Here is a 13,981-nt window from a genome sequence, read left to right as displayed (position 1 = left end):
TTTTTTTAATGGAGATATGATCACTTTTTAGACCACAAACAAACAGAAGAAGCCCAGCAGCATTTCTTGGGTATAGTTATTCATCCTCTCAAATGTTGCAAAATACCAAAGGGAAAGGAAAACCAGAAGTTGAAGGTGGGGGGGCTTGGTGGTTTACAAAGTATGGTGACTAACTGACTTGTGCTGACTAATAGCCGTGAACTCATAATGAGTAACTATAGTGAATTTAGAAGGAATATAAGTAGAAGGAGAGCTATTTAAAGGTTACTTTAATACAAAAGGCAGCCGAAGTGGTCTCAGTAAGGAGTCCCGTAGGGAGATTCGAAAGTAACTCTGTTTAAGCTTCTTAGGAAGTTCTGTCTTTTTGAGAATTGTTACAAACATGGCTTCTTTTCCACTGGCTTCCTGGGGGGAGTTTTTCTGGGGGGAGTTCTGGCTTCCTGGGGGGAGTTCTGGCTTCCTGGGGGGAGTTTTTCCTGGGGGGAGCTTGCTTCTTGTTTTGCATTGAAGAAATACCATAAACGGTCCATTAAGCAAGAGCAACCAGTTGATCAAAACAAGGTTGGCGGTGATGTCTGTGAACCGAAACCATAAAAGGTTTGTTGGAATTTTTCTTACTTGGATTTTCTTATCATGATATAAAAAAGTACAAGAACTGACCAACCATCCTTTTCATAAACATAGATGCTATCTTTTTGAAATGAAGGATCATAACATTTATGAATAGAGAAAACATAAAACGAATCAAAATGCGCAAGGACAGGATAGTCTGTTGTGGAATTTTTTATTATGTGTGTTAAAAAATATTTTGTTTTCATTCTTCTTGAAAATATTTCTTTTAATGTTATTTTCCTTGAAACTCCATTTTCCTAACTTCCCTTGACTCTGGGCCAGATAAAGGGTCTGGAGAAACCATCCTTGTAGGGCTTGGTGTTTTATTTAGGAAAAAATTTATCTTGAGAGTTTTGCTTTCACAATTAGAGAAGATTGTTTATTTTAAAGGGAAATAGTTTTTAAATCGAATTTGGTTATTATATTCTACTCTTCAGCGTTTTTGTTGGTATGTATAAATGAAAAATGAATTCAGAGGGATTTATACGAATGTTTGGTGTAAGAATTGCCTCAAGCCTTTGCAAGACACCTCAATCCAAATTGAGGGTGTCTCCTGTTTTTATGTCTTGGTTTTGGCCAGTGCCAGGTATTCAGGTATCACAAGTATCGTCTCTCTTATGCATAATCACTATTTCCAGTTTATTCTGAGGTACTCTAATCACTTATTATGTCAAATTCAGAGATAGAAGGTTTTCCAATCTCATCTAGGTTTAGCACTTGGGGAAAAGGTTAATAAACAGCACGACTCTATTTTTAGTTTGACATGGAAGCCCCCTGAATGAGTTTAACTTTTATTTTTTAAATTCATGTTAGCAACGTTTGAAATACCTTTCCTAAAATGAAACTTCAGTATTGGATTGAACTTAAGAGTCTTGGGTTTATTGCAGCTTTTCAGCAGAGAGCAGTGATGAGCTGAAGAGTAAGGATGACCCGGACTGTTTTATTGAGGACATTATTGAATGGACCCGGAAATGCTACAGATATTAATAAACATGATTGGAGTGCAGAAGCCAAACCTTGTTGGAACTGGTGAACTCCTAGCTATTTGGTTTTAATTTAAAAAGGAACCTTGGTTTTCAGTCTTGACACACAAAGGGAATCTAGAAGTTACTCTTGAATAGCTAACCCTGTATTTAAGCAGTAAAAATCACTGGGTGTCCAGCATCACCAGAGTCATGCAAAAAGGGTGGAAAGCATTTGTTTCCTCCTTGCTCAGAGTTACTCTTTGAATCTTAAGCAGTTTTCAAATGTGTAGGAGGATGGACAGTTTTTATGTCGGTCAGTGCTAAGGAGAATGGGTTTCCTCAGACTGCAGAGATAATAGTGACACAAAGTAATGGCTTAGTAAATGTATTGAGTTGCTGGATTCACAAACCTTGTCTTAAAATTTTGGAATGATAGTAAGGCTTGAATCCTGAAAGAAGACATTTTAAGAAAATAAAGCAAACAATATTTTATATAATGAGACTCAAATCACGGAATAAACTGTGCAAAGACGTATGCCCGCTGGAGGTATAAAATAAGCTCAAGAAGTAATTCTATCAGGTGATGGATGCTGGAAGTGTGAAGCAGTGTCTCTGGTCACTGAAGAAAGCAGAGTGCCATCTAGTGGAATCATTTCACTATAACATTACAGTACACAGTAACTTACAGATTTAGGTTCTTTTTTTTTCCTCGGTTACAGAAATGGGGTCTTGCCATGTTGCCCAGGCTGGTCTTTAACTCCTGGGTGGGCTCCAAGCAATCATCCTGCCTTGGCCTCCCAAAGTGTTCCGTGCCTGGCCAAGATTCAGATTCTTACTAAAACATGTGACAATTGATTTTCTTATTCAAATAATGATTTTTTAAAGCCTTTGATTTTGAGCTAATTTAGAATTTGCCAAATTGTGAAAACAGTACAGAGAGTTCCCATATACCCTTTGCCCAGCTTCCTCTGTTAACCGTGGTATACTTATCAAGGCCAGCAAATTAACATTGGTACAGAACTACTAACAGAACTGCAGACTGTATTTGGATTTCACCAGTTTTTCCACTTAGGGCCTTTTTCTGTTTCAGGATCCCATCCAGGATCCCACAGTGTTTTTAGTCATCACGTCTCCTTAGGCTCCAAATCTGAGACACTTCTTCCTCAGTTCAAAGAGTGTTTACTAAAAATGCTTCTCTAGGGATTGTGGCTGTTATAAAATACATTTTGAAAATATAGGAGACTTCGAAAATTAAAAGGTAGTCATGAAACAAGAATTTTGACCTAGAATACTTACTCTGTGTGTCCACCCCCACCTTATCTTTTAAAACAGCTTTTTATATTTGCAAAGTACTTTATAAGTTTTACTTACTCTCAAAAGTTATGATGGGCCTAAACAAATCTTTGACAATTTCCTCATGTTACTTAAAAGGAAATTGAGCCATAGGGGAGCTTTATATTTTTTGCCTTAACTTGTGTAGCAGTCTCACACACTGGCAGGTAGAAAAAAGGACAAGAAATTGCAAAGTAATTGAAAAGTGAAACTTACTTTGCCAACTCTTCTTTTTTATTATGACAGTAACTGAGTTTTAAAACAAAAGACAAATTATATTGTCTAATGAATCAAATATTTGATTCTTCAACGTTTTCAAAATGTTTGCCACATTTAAGCATCGGTGATGCTTGCTTTTAAAGTCATAGTTTGGACTATGTAAGAGTACTAAACTTTTTGCTGCCTTAAATTTTGAAAAGAATATTTCTTTTTTTTTTTTTCTTTTTTGAGACGGAGTTTCGCTCGTTACCCAGACTGGAGTGCAATGGCACGATCTTGGCTCACCGCAACCTCCGCCTTCTGGGTTCAAGCAATTCTCCTGCCTCAGCCTCCCGAGTGGGACTACAGGTGCGCACTACCATGCCCAGCTAATTTTTGTACTTTTAGTAGAGACGGGGTTTCACCTTGTTGACCAGGATGGTCTCGATTTCTTGACCTCGTGATCCACCCGCCTCGGCCTCCTGAAGTGCTGGGATTACAGGCGTGAGCCACCGCGCCCGGCGGAAAAGAATATTTCTATTACAATTATTATTTTTTTTTTTTGAGATGAAATCTCACTCTTGTCACCCAGGCTGGAGTGCAATGGCGTGATAGCGGTTCACTGCAATCTCCTCCTCCCTGGTTCAAGCGATACTCCTGTCTCAGCCTCCTCAGTAGCTGGGATTACAGGCACCCGCCACCACGGCCGGATAATTTTTGTAATTTTAGTAGAGACAGTATTACCATGTTGGCCAGACTGGTCTCACACTCCTGACCTCAGGTGATCTCTCTGCCTCGGCCTCCCAAAGTGCTGGGATTACAGGCGTGAGCCATGGTGCCCAGCCTTTACCAATTACTTTTAAAAAATAGAAGTAATTTTTGGATCTTGAAAGAACTTCCTGGTTCTGTTGCACTCCATGTAACATGCTGTGTATGGGAGATGAGAATAATAAATTGGGGAACCAGTTTGAGGCTTATTTTACTGGTTTATGGCTTCATTCCCCAAAATACTGCCTTTTGCCCTGTGTGAGTCTTCTGAATATAATGACCACAGTGAACTCTGGTGTACCTGAAAGCAGGGAAAAGGCCTGCAATTTCCACAGAGGATGTAACGTTTTCCTTTATCCCTGCTCCACACCCACTTTCCCCAAATCATCTCTAATAAATGTGGTGATGTGATACGAGATAAAACTGCCTCCCAAACTAAGAAGGAGGCGAGGGCCTCAACCAACCAACAAAGACACCTTACTCGGGAAGCTCACGGTCAGGTTGATGAGGCATGAGGGAAGGATGGATGTGCTGTGTCTCCAACAACAGGCCTTTGAGCTGCGGTCAGCCGGTGAAGTAGCCAAGCTCCAAGGCTGGGTGCCTTTAGAAGCTGGCAAGTCTCCTTTCCCAGAATGCTCTTCTTGACTAGGAGGTAAAAACGTGTTGCCTTTCCATTGATTGTGTAATTGGGCCCTCTCAATTTTTTTCTCAATTCATTTTAATTTTAAGCTTCACCTATATGCATAGGTAAAGTTATTTGGAAGTGAAAGCAAACACAGAATTACCTGCCTTTAAGGCGACGTAGGGAAGCAGAGAAATTTAGTGTCTTTTTAGGTTTCTTACCTGCCTTGAAGGCAGAGAAATTCAGTGTCTTTTTTTAGGTTTCTCACCTACTGCTAGGAACCCTCCTCTCTTTGTCTCTCTCCCTCTTTCCCCAGATCCTCACTGTGTCCCTCTCTCCCTCCCTCCTTTCCCTTTTCTCTCCCTGTCAGCCCTCTCTTTCTTTTCACTGTATCGCCCTCCTCTCCTCCTTTTCTCCTTTCTTTACACTCAGGCAACCCAACTAGTCATGGGGCTGTGCGGGGTGCGGGGGGCGGCTTTTGGTGTCCTCCTACCCTGTTCTCTCTTTACTGACAGAAACAAACTTGTATGTAGTATTTAGACATGTATTTGTGGCTGGTGGCTATTACTTTTTTCAGGTAAAATACTTGAAACTTAATGGATGCCTTGGGAAGGTAATAACTCAAGGCTAAGAACTGATTATTTTAGGCTTGTGAGCATTTGAGCAAGAGCATTTCGCTATTGCTCAGTTGTTCCCCACACCAGGGCTGAGCTTGTCAATGTCTAATCACATGAGAAGCACCCAAAGTCAGTCTCATAAAAACTACTGATTATAAAATGGCCTCTTTCGGAACGCAGGAAGCAAGCGTTTTTCAGACCTGTGAATGAAAGGAGACTTTCCAAATGAATCCATTTACACAGTGTACTAGATCATATTACATCTCATGAACTGGACTGTAAGAGCAATGTGAAAACATTCCAAAGGAGATGGGGGAAATAATTTGTCTGTTCAGCTATATACTTCTACAACTTTCTATTGATATGTGTATTGGAGATTGGATTTCCAATAGATCATTTTTACATTAAGGTTCAGCAGGATTCTATTTTTCACAAACCTCCATCTTTGGCAACTTGAGTTTATCATTCAGCATTTTCAGTAACATTCTGGCTGTCTGTATATTTCTTCCCTTACAGAAAGTGGGAAAAGAGTTGTATTGGTTCTTCTTGCAGTTGTCTGTAATTAAAAATGGCTTTGTGCTTTTTAGGACAACCCTTTCAAAATGGTATAAGTTGGGCATTTTATGCACAGTGTTATATGCCTAAAAAATGGTGTGAGAAAAGGAGGGAGCCATGTTTCCCCTATAAATACTGAGAAGACATTTCACTTTGCAGTTGTTATGTTAGTGCAATTCTATTTTTCCTGGTTAATTTCCTTTCATTGACGTTCAACAAATGTGCTTTGTTAACCTTTGGCTATAGTAGTAGTTCTACGGTTTTTAAAGATGAATTTTGATCACTGCAAACCAGGAACACTTAAGTGCTTATAGAACCAGGCTGCTGTAGCGAGTTAAACTGTTGAACTGTTCCCAGGATTGGTTGTTACGTGCTTTTAAATTCCTGCATTTGTAAGTGAGCAGTTTCCCTGTTTATGTACTCTACAGTTCTTAATGCTTAATAAATGTTAATATTCCATAGCTACTATAGAGGGTTTCTAGAGCATGTAGCATTATCAAGTTTAAAACCTATGAGAAGAGTTTTTATGGTATTTAATGAATACTAAGGTTTTCTGTGAATTTGAGTCAATGAAAAATTCATTTTTTTCATGTACTCTACATATCTCATGCTTTAAAAATACACTGGTCTTGGCTGCATTTGGTTTTTGTGACCTTTCCTTCATTATTATTTGAGAATGTTACAAAGTAGGATCTTTGCTGATACTTTGCATATATCATAAAAATATGTGATTCTCACATCATCAGTATGAAATGAAAGCACCTTTTTAAGTCTCGGATTTTCCTCGTCTGTATCATACACGTTTCACTATGGGCTGAGCAGAGGTGTTGAATAGCATATAGCACCAGGCCCAATGTGGCCTTCTTTGCATCCGCAGTGTGAGCCTTTCTGCTCGATATCATGCTCATCTTACATGATTATCACAACCCCATACTTAGCAAGAGAGTTCCCAGCCTATAAGTAGATTTATTCTATCTTAAGCCTTGGCTTATATGAGAGAGGTTTGTGGCATCTGGGAGATGAAGTCATGGAAATTTGATTAAGAAGAAAAAAGAAGGGGGCATATTGTTTGGTCTGTCCTGTTTTGAGGTGAACAAGGTCTCTAGGAACTTTTCCTTAAAGCCTGTGTGAATTTGTGTTATTTTAGAAACCCTCTTTCCTCTTACCCTTCTCAGGAACTGCATACTCAAAGATACCGCGTATTTGGCAATGAGAGTTAGCTGGATCCATCCCTCCCTGCTATTTTTTTTTAAAACAGATGGAGAAACTGAGTCCCGAAGGGTTATAACATCCTTGAAGTTATACAAAGAACTGAAGTAACATCTGGCTTGTCTAGGAGATCAAGATGAGAAAGACTTGTTGATTGACTCCCTCTTAAAGAGAAATGCTTTTGCTCAGCATTGTAAGTATTGACCTTCTGATTATATCACTAATGCTTTTTTAAAAAAAAATGTTAAAGCTTACATTGAAAAAATACATATGCCACTTTTAAAATGGAGGCTTTCAGCAGCATTTCGATATATCCATATGTTATGGTTTGGGCCAAATTAACCAGCCAATTTCAGATCTGTTTTTTTTTTTTTTTTTTTTTTGGAAAGCTTAGGTATATATTCAGTTGAACTTTCTGTCAAATCACAGCTTGGAGAAGCTATCTCCAAACTGCTTTTCATATACTGGTTAAATTAAGGATGCTTCTCTCAGGCACAGCTCATGTTCTCCTAATTTGGGCTGGCCATCCTTTACTGGTGCTCCCCATGGTGTGCCTGTTTCTTGTCGCCTCTGAAGCATCACGCTGCCTGTGACCTTTCTGGTGCCTCTCTGTCCTCAAGTACCTGGGCTCCTGGAGGGCCTGGGTCAGGGCCTGAGTGCTCAGGATCAGGCGGGAGCCACACCAGAGAGCCCTCTCTTCCTGCTCACCCCTGGAGAGTCAAGGTCCTCAAATTACCTGGCTAGAAAGCTCCCGTGGGATCTCTGATCACAGCCAGGGCAGAGAATTCTTACTGTAATGAATGAAGGACTCATCTCTTTGGAGAGAAACCCAGAAAGTAACATAGATGATACTAACCTTTACTCAGGGCTCATGTTTGAGGTCCATGGAGAGTATAAGAGATTTTCCTATATTCTCTCATGGGTATGTATTTGTTGAATATCTGTCTGTTGTGTGCTAGGCTCCGAAACAGTTATTATACATTTCATCTGTATTGCAGCTCTGTGAGGAAGAGATGATTGGCCTTATTTTAGAAATGAGGCCATGGATACTTAAGAGAACATTCAAGTTATTTGCCCAAAATCACATTGTAAACGATAGAGAGATATGCATTACCTTCACTTGTCTGATTTCACCAAGCCCATACCAAGAAAAGAACATATTTCAAAATGGATGTTGAGTTTGAGATTTCCTTTCTTCTTCGTATATCAACATAAATAACAATTTTTTTTTCAAGGCACATTTTTCATTTTACAGAATTTTTGGGTAATAGTGACACTGGAAAAATATTTTTTGAGGTCCCACTTTATACCAGATCCTGTCTAGGTGCTGGAGATACAGCAGTGAGCATATGCAAAAGTAAGTTATTTTTATCAGGTTCTGAGATAAAACTAGAAAGGAGCTTTATCTGTGCATATTTCATCATGTTCTTTCTTTAATAGCAAGGCATTGAAACATAGAGCCCAAGATTAATTGCTATTTTTCCATTGACTCACAGAATTACCGAACTAACAGGGTGCTTCTGAGGTTACTCAGCCAGCTTCTGAGGGTCTGGAGGGAATGCCAACCTAAACCATTCTTTTATTAAAAAATTTCAGGGAGAAAGATTGCATTAGGCCTTTGTGGTAGCTGCTGCTTTAGACCCTTACAGCCTGTTGTGATGATGATAAATTATTTCTGTCCCATCAGAGTTGGATGGCATAAATGTGATTTTCAAATTGACTATGAAAGACATTTTTAAAATCCTAAATTCTATACTTTTATCAAAAATAAGCACCTTCAGAGGTTATGAAATGAGAAGCAGAGTCCCAGGCAGGTGATCACACACCTGTTTGACACTGGCGTGGCCTGAATCGTACCCACTGTGATGCCAATGCCTGACAGTTTTTTCTACCTTTCTATCCCAAATCGATTGGTCAGTTTACCCCAGTTTGCAATGCAGTTTAGAATCTCCTGGAAACATCTCTTCTAGTAGTTTTCTTAGCCCTCTTGTAGTCGACTTTTGTTTTTTGCTTCCAGAAAGCTCTATGCTTCATATGGACTTGCATACCAAGTTTTTGTTCATCTGTTGGTCATTATGGTTAGCAGAGCCTGATGTCCTATTATAATGGAATGATTGGTTCCTGGCCTACAGACTTAGTCTTTTTTTTTAACCTTCCCATGTGGCAATTTGCCATATGCAAAACTTAAATGGTAGCCAGTTTCACGTCAAGTTTCAGATTCCATCTCTGTGTTTGTCCCTTGAAAGTATAGATTATTCCCCATCATGAGAATGCCAGTTGTAGAGGAAACATCTCCTAAAAGAATAACTTGTCAAATTCTGATAGAAATTTTTCATTAGAAGTCTCCTCATCTGTGAAATAAGGGCATGGGCGTAGACGTTTATGAGGTTACTTTGAGCTTTATGAGTCTGACTAAATGGGGGAAGTACTGCAGCCATTCAGTTGGGTGCCACGACTTTGTTTCCAAACTCAGGCTGACTCCACTCAAGTGCCCTGCCTTGGATTGGGAATGGCTGGCTTGTTGTCCTGAGACAGCCATTCCATGCCAGAAACTCAAGTCACCTACTTTGGGGTATCTGAGGGCAGTGTTTTTCAAACTTTTTCTGTGGCAGCTAAATTTTCTTCAAAGGAATAAAGAATTAAAAGAAAACTCCTTCTCAGTTTCCGGCACAGACTGTGTCATCACTTACCCTGTGCCTGGGTATTTGCTTCTTGTACAATGGAGGAATCCCAGAAGGTAGCATCCCAGCAGGTGGTTCAGGAGGGTAGTTGCTCTCGTTGGAGAGAGAGTGGTGGGTGATGCCATGGCCTTTCTTGGCCAGCTTTTCTCATAGACCTGATCCCTTCTCCACCCTCCACCCCTGACCTCACCTTCAGCCCCACAGTTTCTAGCTCATTTCATAGAACGAAACTTTTCAAATCCTTTGCCGTGACCAGCCAGTAGGAATTTGCATGGCTGCATTAACCACTTCAGCCCAGGCTCTGAAGCTGGAAAGCTAAAATTTAACCCATCAGCATCCTCCCCTCAGATTCCCCCAACCTTAAGGTCCCCATCCCCATTATCTGATTGCTGCCAAGAAGATTGGAAACTTGTCTGTGACAATCTGGAAGATCCCATATCAGGTGGTCTCTTCTGTAATTCAAAAGGATCCATTAACTGAATGAAACTCGAGATTTCAACAAGAACTCACCTAAGATGAAATTGATAACCTGAATAGTCCTACTATAACCATTAATAAAATGAAATTCATGGTTTAAAACCTCCTGAAAAAGGGATCTTCAGACCCAGATGGTTTCAGTAGTAAATTTTAACATTTAGGGAAGAAATGACAGTCTCTTCTAGAATAAGAGGGAAAACATTCCAACTTATTTTATAAGGCCAACATTACCCTGATACCAATGACAGTAAAAAAACAAAACAATGGTGATGAAACTACAGACCAAATCCCTTATAAACATAGATAAAATAAATTCATCAAAAAAATACTAATAACATTGGCCATCACATTGATAAACATTCCCTTCTTTCAATGTCTAGGATCTGTAGTGATATTACCTCTTTCATTCCTAAATTGTGTTTCCTTTTTATTTTTTATCAGTCTTGCTGGAGCTTTAACCATTGTATTGATATTTTCAAAGAATCAGCTTTTGGTTTCATTTTTTTTTTTCTTTTTTCAATTTCATTGCTTTCTGCTTTTCATTTCCTTCTTGCTTTGACTGTATTTTGCTCTTCTTTTTCTAACTTATTTAGGTGGAGGCTTAGATTATTTATTAGAGACCTTCCTTGGTTTCTAATATAAACATTTAATGTTGTGAATTTATCTATAAGCACTATTTTAGCTGTATCACACATTTTGATATATTATTTTTCCGTTTTATTCAATTTTTTTTTCACTTGAGACTTTCCCTTTGACTGATAATTATTTAGAATTGTGTTGTATAATTTCCATGTATTTGGAAATTTTCCTTTTCTTTCTGTTGTTGATTGCTAGTTTAATTTTATCATGACCAGATGACATACTGTGTATTATTTCAATTCTTCTCAATTTATTAAAGGTTTATTCTTTAGAGTATGGTCTCTCTTGGTGAGTGTACCATTTTGGCACCAGGGACTGGTTTCATGGAAGACAGTTTTTCCATAGATTGGTGTGGGGTGGAAGGGATGAGTGGGTAGGGGGGATGGCTTCGAGATGAAATTGTTCCACCTCAGATCATCAAGCATTAGATTTTCATAAGGAGTGCAAAACCTAGATTCCTCTTGTTCTCAGTTCACTATAGGGTTTGGACTCCTATGAGAACCTAACGTTTCTGCTGATCTGATAAAAGGCAGAGCTCAGGTTGTATGCTCACTCGCCTGCTAAGCTGCCTACAGAAAATTGCTGTGGGATCCATTCAGGTACTGGTCCATGGTTTGGAGGTTGGGGACCCCTGGGTTAGAGTATTTTATAAACATTACATTTAATTGGTTTGTGCTGTTTTCTGTTTTTTTTTTTGAAATATATTGCTGAGAGAAGAGTGTTGAAGTCTGCAATTACAACTGTAGATTTACCTATTTCTCCTTTGTATTCTGTCAGTTTTTGCTTTGTGTATTTTGAAGGTCATTTGTTGGGTAGGATTGTCATGTCCTCTTGGCAAATTGATACTTTTATTATTATGTGCTGTTCTTCTTTGTCCCTGGCAATTGCCTTTCTTCAATGTGCATGGTCTAAATGTAGACACTCTAGCTTTGTTTTCAGCAGCCTGCATTTTACACTTTTTTCATCCTTCTGCTCTTAACCTACCTGCCTATATTATGTTTCAAGTGAGTTTTGGTTACACAGCATGTAGTTGGTTCATATTTATTTACTCATTCTCACAGTCTCTGCCTTTAATTCTTGTATTTAGACCATTTCAGTTTAATGTAATACTTGATATGTTTGGATTTAAATGCTTTCTGTTGATTCCCTCTTTTTGTTCCTCTGTTTTTCCTATTCTGTGTTTTTTGAGCTATTTGAATATTTCATAGTGTTTTATTTTTTTAGTGCCTGCTTTAGGGATTACAATTTGCATAGTCAACTAGAATCATTCACAGTCAACTTAGAATCATTTCAAATGGACATGTCATCACTTTAAGTGGACTGTAGAAACCTTACCACCATATAGGTTCCCTTTGTCCTCCTGTCTTTTATTACATTATCTGTATTTCACCTTTCTTGAAGGATACATTTGCTGGATATAGATTTCCATATTATGTTTCTTTTCCTTCAGTGCTTTAAAAATATTGTGCCACTTCTTTCTTCCTCTGTGGTTTCTAGTGACAAATCTATAACCATTTGACTTTTTGTGCCCAACAGATAATAGGGCATTTTTCTCTCCCTGTTTTCAGGAATGTTGGTTTCATCTCTGATTTATAGCATGGTTTTGGGGGATTAATCGTAGATGAGGTTCACTTTGCTTTTTGAATTTGTACGTATATGTGTCTTGTGAAAGTTATGAAGTTCGCAGCCATTATTTTATGAAATATTTTTCCGGTACAGCATGGCTTTCTTTTTCTGGGACTTCTGTGGCACAAATGGCAGACCTTCTCTTATTGTCTCCTGAGGCCCTGTTTTTTTTTCATTTTAAATCGTTTTTTCTCTTTCTTGTTCAGGTTGGCTTATTTCTATATATTCATCTTCAAGTTTGCTGACTCATATCCATGATGCCATTGAGCCCATCCCGGTGAGTTTTTTATTTTGGCTATTTTATTTATTGTTCAGCTCTACAGTTTACAACAGTTCTTCATATATCTTTTATTTCTTTGCCCAGACTGTCTCTTCCATAGGTTTCAAGATGGCTTAGAATTGGTTGCTGGAGCATTTTTTGGTAATAACTGATTTAAAGTTTTTGTCACATAGTCCAAATGTCTGTCATGTCAGCCTTGGCGCCTGTTGATTGCATTTTTCCATGCTGAGTAATTTTGAATTTATCCAGGGCATTTTGAATATTATGTTATGAAATTTTGGATCTTGTCTAAATCCTATGAAGAAGGTCAGTGTTTTTGTTGTAGTAGGTAGTTGATAATGGTTAGGTTTGGAGAACAAGTTCCAACCCACCATCTGTGAGCTGTGGTCCTGTGTTAGTATTTGCAGAGCTATTTGAATGTATTGTGTGTGTGTCCCACAGTGGCCAATCTAGGAGCTAGGCGCTTCAGTTCTCAAAGTCATTGGTAGACTTGTTAGGATGAGGTCCACAAGTGTCGATCTGAGGAGTGAGCCTACACGATGATAAGCAACTTTACAGGGTCTCTTTCTCGAGCTCTAGTTTCCAACAGTTTTTCTTTATGTCTTTATCTCTCCCCTTGTGTCTCTCTCTAGTTCTTTCCAGTTCTATTAGGCTTCCCTTCTGGGTCATTTAACTAGGAATCTTGGGCTTTAGTTACTCTACTTTGCCATGTACTTTCATAACTGTGCCCATGTCCCCAGGGCCAAGGCCCCGGAGGACAGAAACACTAAAAACAGTGGGATTCGGCCCCACTTTCTTGGAACCATGTCTCTGCTGAATCCAGAGGAAGGTTTTCCTCCCTCAGAGTTCCTGTCTTTGCAGGCTCCCCTTGCTGCTGGCTGCTGTAGCCACTGCAGGGTTGCTTGGGGGCTGTGGCCTGAGAGAACAGCAAAAAGGAAAAAACGGGATTTCCCACTCTATTCTGTCAGCACCCGGGGTCTGCCGACAGCCTGTTAAGACCAGGCCTGGGCACACTGCTGAAAAAAGAAGGAACTGTCAGTTGAGTGATCTTTCATGTTCTGGTCTTCCTTCTTAATGTGCCTGCTACTCCTTACTTTTCAGAGTCCTCATATAGCTGTTCCAAGTATTCTCTCTGAGGTTCAGAGTTGTGGGCCCTGGGAAACACAGGATGGCGTGTGCTGACTCTATCCATCCTATGTAGAACTGGAACCTCTGTTTGAGTTTGAATATGGAGAATTGTATGAGTCTGAACAATGGGTGTCTTAACAGCCCCCTTAGCGCCACTCTACCCAGCCTCACCTCTTTGATAGGAAAAGCATCCGTAGGATCTACAGACACCTTTTAGGAATAAGGGGGGGTTAATTTAAAAGCATTACCTTTACCATCAGATGAAACAAAAA

At 39.2% G+C, this 13,981-nt stretch overlaps 1 long non-coding RNA gene across 2 annotated transcripts in view; it reads left to right on the top strand.

The window, feature by feature from the left end:
- Positions 1–533: 533 nt before the first annotated feature.
- The window catches only part of LOC108589890 (uncharacterized), a 47,718-nt gene continuing 34,270 nt past the window's right edge, over positions 534–13,981 (top strand). The window contains exons 1-3 of one of the 2 annotated variants that reach the window (XR_013531629.1): positions 534–597; positions 6,928–7,071; positions 12,508–12,578. This is a non-coding gene — a long non-coding RNA (uncharacterized LOC108589890). Of the gene's footprint in view, positions 598–2,650; positions 7,072–12,507; positions 12,579–13,981 lie in introns of those variants that run through there. The other variant, XR_001909209.4, reaches the window with a different exon arrangement.

Source organism: Callithrix jacchus, chromosome X (assembly GCF_049354715.1).
Source record: "Callithrix jacchus isolate 240 chromosome X, calJac240_pri, whole genome shotgun sequence".
Taxonomy (NCBI): Eukaryota; Metazoa; Chordata; class Mammalia; order Primates; family Cebidae; genus Callithrix; species Callithrix jacchus.
This window is presented reverse-complemented; position numbering and strand designations above follow the sequence as displayed.